Source organism: Oryctolagus cuniculus, chromosome 14 (assembly GCF_051225735.1).
Source record: "Oryctolagus cuniculus isolate XC-2025 breed Fujian yellow rabbit chromosome 14, ASM5122573v1, whole genome shotgun sequence".
NCBI lineage: Eukaryota > Metazoa > Chordata > Mammalia > Lagomorpha > Leporidae > Oryctolagus > Oryctolagus cuniculus.
The window spans coordinates 22845323-22851301 of NC_142880.1; positions in this window are offsets into that span (position 1 = coordinate 22845323).

Below are 5979 nucleotides of genomic sequence, written 5' to 3' on the forward strand. Positions count from 1 at the left end.
GATCCTGTCAACCATGTGGGAGCCTTAGATGGAGCTCTGGACTCCTGGCTTAGCCCAGGACAAGACCTGGCTATTGTGATCCTATTGGGAAGTACACCAGCTGATGAAGATCAGTCTTTCAACCTCTCTCTCTGTCACTTAGTCTTTAAAATAAATAAATAATCTTTTAAAAAAAATCCAGGTGTTAATTTACAATCATTTCTTGGAAAAAAACGTCATATACAACTTTGAAATTTAAATTTCTTAATAAGATTATTTAGATTAGTAGTTAATACTAGCACGATGAAACAAGAAAATTATCTTATCTCCTTCTCTTTCTATCTTCTAAGCTTCCAAATTGTCAATTTAATTTGGCAGTGACAATAAGCATATTATGTGAGTTCTGCTCAGTATTAGAAAAATCATAAGTTCTCAGATAATGTGAATTTTCAACATCCCTAAGTTTCAAAATGGACAAGAATAGAATGCTGGTGCTCTATTTTTAATTAAGAATTAATGCTTGGGGCTGGTGTTGTTGCTTATTGGGTTAAGCCATGGCCTACGCTGATTTGAATCCTGCCTGCCCCACTTCCAAACCAGCTACCTGCTAATGCACCTGGGAAAGCACCTGCAGGTAGCCATAGTCCTTGGGCTCCTGCACCAAGGTGGAACAGCAGAATGAAGCTCCTGGTTACTGGCTTTGGCTGGCCCAGCTCTGGCTGTCGTGGCCATTTGGGGAGTGAACCAGCAGATGGAAGATCTCTCTCTCTCACTCTCTCTCTGTTATCTCCCTCTCCTTTTCTCTCTCTCTGTAACTCTGCCATTCAAGTAAAATAAAAATCAATCTTTTTAAAAAAGAATTAACCCTAAACTTGGGGCTAGCATTGTGGTGTAGCAGGTTAAGATGCTGCCTAAAATACTGGCAATGCATATCGGTGCTGGTTGGAGTCTCAGCTGCTCCACTTCCCTTCCAGCTCCCTGCTAATGCACCTGGGAAAACAGCAGAAGATGGCCTGAATACTTCAACCCTATACCCACAGAGGAGACCTGAATGAAGCTCCTGACCCCTGACTTCAGCCTAGCCCAGCCCTGGCCATGACAGCAATTTGGGGAGTGAACTAGCAGGTGGAAGATCTCCTCTCTCTCTCTGTCTTTCCTCATCTCTGTAACTCTGCCTTTCAATACATAAGTGAATCTATAAAAAAATACTTAAGTTTGCTATGATCACACAATCACTCCCCTTACTCCAATGTTCTCCCGCACCTAGTCATTTCATTGATTTGTGTTGCCACTTCCTGCCAGTCTAATGGAGGCATTTGCATGTGATAGTCTTTATATAAACCAAACTTAGCCCATCAATCACTCAGAGTCCATTTAGAAAGGAAAGCATGAAAAGTTTTTGATGCCTATGATAGCTATTTTTAAGAATAAGGATTACAGGATTAGGCTTCTGGGAGAAGGGTCTGACTCTAACAGCACTTACAAGTACCTGACACCAGTCGTACTGGCTATGTGTTTCTGATCCAGGTTCCTCCTGATGCATCCTGGACAGCAGCAGATGATGGGTCAATTGCTTGTGCCCTTGCCATTCAACTGGGAATCACAGATGGAGTTCCTGGCTCCTGGCTTTGCCCTGGCCCAGCACTGGCTATTTTGTGCCTTTGGTGAGTGAACTATCAGATGAAAGATGTCTCTCTGTTGCTCTGCCTTTCATATAGATGAAAATCAATAAAGATTTTAAAAATAATAAAATGGAACAGTAACAATGTTTAGTCTGAAAGAAGATTTTGAAGATGTTGAAGACTAGGAAAATGAGTATTTGTTGAAATCATTTAAGCTGCAAAATTTCTGAATAGCTATAGCCACATATTGTGTGTCAATGATCAAGTTACGCCCCTGGAGCCACATATAATCAATATTTTTTCCAAAACGTTTTCAGTACAAATATGACTCATCTCCCTTATTAATTCTAAAATTAGATCCTGGAAGTATATTCTATAAAACAACATAAAACTTTCTGTGTTACTGCTGCTATATGTCATATAATCAGGAATTAAAATTTTAACTCCAATTAAATGAAATTAATCTAAAAAGCTTCTAGAACATTTTGATATTACCATAAAATATTCCAAAAATAATTCAACAATCTAATAGCTTGATTTCATTTGGGGAAGTTACTACCACATTTCCACTTCAAAAAATATATAACATTTATGTTGCATTACTAAAATATAAGTTACTTGTTTCAATAATATATTATCTAAGATGACTATCTCTTGTATTTGCAAGTTAAATGAGAAAAATGTTGACTTTTGATATACATATTTCTGGAGATAAACTATTATGACTCACTTTGTGAGTCTATCCTATAAAATATTTTCTCTGACATTCTAGTTACAAAGTAAAATCATCTAGTCCTTTTAAGCTCCACATAAAAAGGTCTTACAGATTCATAAATGGCGTAGTGGAATGCTTATGCATTATCATTATCTTGAAAATTAGTGTTATATAAATATAATTCCCCTCTCATCTTTGAAACATTCTGTTTGTCTGTCTCAGCATCAATTTAATCATCATCCAATCAATAGTTTTGTTGGAAAGATTACAGGAAATAATATATGCTGAAATTTTTAGAACAATGAATGACACAGCAAATTACAAAAACATTAATTGTCTTTGTGGCATTATTTTGTTTTCTTTCTCCATATTAGGCAAATAATTGTTTTCTTCTTTCACTCTGTCTGTATAGATGCCATTATCCATCATTTCTTCAGAATTAATCAAGTTTGCATCTTTGACTAAACAATAAATTTTCATGATTAAAGCTTTCATAAAATAAAATGTTTCAGATTTGTATCATAGAATTTCTCTTTCTTCAGGCAGAAAGAATGTGGTTTGGTCTCACAGTTAATGCTAAGTGCCCTAATGTGAGACTGATTGGATTCAGATTCCTGCTCTAACTCACACTGACCATGACCTTGAGCTTCGTGCTCTTTAAATAATAAATGTCCCTCTTCGAAATGGCGATAGAAAGAGTAACTAAATCATAACGTAGTTATAAAAAGTGTTTTAATCCATATAAAAATTTCTCAGCCCAGGGGCCAGCATTGTGCTACAGTGAGCTAAGATGTCAATTGCAATGCAAGCATCCCATATAACAGTACCAGTTCCAGTCCCAGTTCCAGTCCCAGATGCTCTGCTTCCAATCCAGTTACCTGCTGATGCCCCCTAGGAAAGCAGCAGAAGATGTCATAAGTGCTTGGCTCCTGCTACCCGCATGGGAGACCTAGATGGAATTCTTCACTCATGACTTCAGCCTGGCCTAACCTTGGCCATCGCAGCTATTTGGGAAGTGAATCAGCAGATGGAAGATGTTTTTTTTCTCTGTCTTCCCCTCTGTCACTCTACTTTTCAAATAAATAAATCCATAAAAATAATACCAGATTTCAAGACATATTACATAGGAGCTATAGTCAAAACAGCCTGGTACTAACATAAAAATAGACATGTAGACCAATGGAACAAAATAGAAACCCCAGAAATTAATCCAAGTGTCTTCAACTAACTAATCTTTGGCAAATGAGCTAACATCATTCCCTGAAAGAAGACCAGTCTCTTCAACATACACATACACAATGGAATATTGCTCAGCCATAAAAAAGAGTGAGATTCTGACTATTGTAACAAATGGAGAGAGCTGGAGATCATTAAACTAAAAGAAATAAAGAAAATAACTAAAAGAATAAATAAGCTAAAAGAAATAAATTTGCTATTTATCAGAAAGAGGTTGAAACCCATCAAACTACTTTCAGCTGTGGATATGATCACTTTGTTAGCCTACCAGTTAGTCTCTTCCAGTTCTTCATAGAATATATAACAAATTGTTGTGAACTGTACTCACTTTACTGCGCTATTGAACACTAGAACTTGCTAGTTCATTATCGCAGAGATGATCTTCCAGCTTTGACTGTTTTCCCTGGCCAGTGAAGCTGCAGATAGAACTGTGTCAGACGCCCCAGTTTGGAGCTTGTTGAAGGCAGGCGACTGGCAGAGTGGTTGGTGACACTTTGGAGGTAGGATTTGCTTCCAGTGGCAGTCAATCCTGCAGGGCATCCCGAACCCAACCTCCAACATGGGAAAAATCTGCTTCTTTACATGTAACCTATTCCCCCTCACTTCATATACCTAAGGTTTTTTTCTGGTTTCTGTCCCAAATCTTGGTTGATTACATTTTTCGGAGAGTTGAATACTGAACTATACAATATGTGAAAAGTTTTTTATTCTAGACTCTGCAGCATTATTAGCGCAATAAGCATCAGGTGCTATTATTTTTATTTGTATTCCTTTCTGTGCTTCAACACAGAGAAGGACACTATCACTGACCGACCTCCATGGATTGTTCATGTAACAGCATTCCAGCTGCTGAGAGTAAGTTAAGAAAAAAGGAATTGTCAGGGGCTATCCAAACTTTTTTATACATCTAGGTTCAATTTCCAATCAAATTCCTAATTATGTCACTTATCCTATCCTATCATATTATAACTTGCTAATAACTATTTAGCATCTCCATCTGGGGATTCTTAATGTCAGTTCAGCTGCTGTGCTAACGCACCCTCTATGGAAGCACCTAGGGCCACTGCCAACTGCAGTGTGTTTTAGTTGAGGCTAATATCAGTTTCTCCAGCAAACTTTGCTATATGGATATTACCAATCACAACAAATGTGAGGAATAAAAAAAAAGGAACACCTTCAAAGCCAGAGGATTTTCCACTAAATCAATCAAATGGCCAACTTGGCACCAATGAATTTACTCATGATGGTACTTTCCAATTAGAAAATGTGTTTACATGTTGGTGAGAGATATACTTGGATTTAATTGGAATTGATGATAGCACTGTAGTTGGTAAATTTAATGATGCCAACTGGTCATTTGGGTGACTCTGTCATTAGTTTTATGGGCTGATAAAATCCTTATTTAAAAGTATACTACACCATTAATTACAGAACAGAGCTGCTTTTTTCATGTGAATAGATGTGGAACATATTGAAGAAACTTGGGCATCCATAACACCAAATGTCAACTTTGAACAGAATGATAGAAATGAAGATTCAAAAGCGCTATCACATATGTAAAAAATATTAAAATGAAAATAATTATTTAACATATGGCCATAATTATTGTCTGGCTACTCTACTGAATGAAAAATAACCATGAAAGAAGACTGAAACAGAAGAAATTTTTGTTCATAATTGAGAGCTGTAAGATAATTTATATGATTAGTTTTGAATTTCCAATTATCAGGAGTGTATATTTCTTTATGATTTTAATCTTAATAGTAGATACTTATAGTACAGTACAAATAACATAATGTTATATTTCTGGAAGCATGTTCATCTATATAATCTCATTTCCATATTTTAAGACTTCTAAAATTTTACTGATCAGGAACATTTTTCTTAAATCGTTTCAATAACTTGCTGAACTCAAAGACAATATGGAACTAATTCGAGATGCAAACTGCCTGAACTATTGCTGTCTGATTTTATGCCAGAGATCTGAGTTAATTTCTGTAAGAATTGATACAGAGTATTATGTGAATGTTAACAAGATAGTAATAATAATTTAGTAAGAGTGTTAATATAAATTGAAGTAGCAATAGATAGTAAGAAGTAATGATAATATTTTAAAAAAAGGTTTACTTATTTATTTTGAAAGGCAGAGTGATAGAAAGAGAGAGAGAGAGAAAGAGAGAGAGAGAGAGAGAGAGAGAATGAATCTTCCATCTGCTGGTTCACTCCCCAAATGGCCACGACAGCAAGGGCTGATCCAGGCCAAAGCCAGGAGCCCAGAACTCTATCCAGGGCTCCTTCATGGGTGGCTTGAAGTGAGAACTTGGGACATCTCCTGTGGTTTTCCCAGGCACACAGGACTCGAACCTACACTCCAAGATGTGATGCAGGTGACAAAAGCAGCTGCTTAGCCTTTTGCAACACAATTCT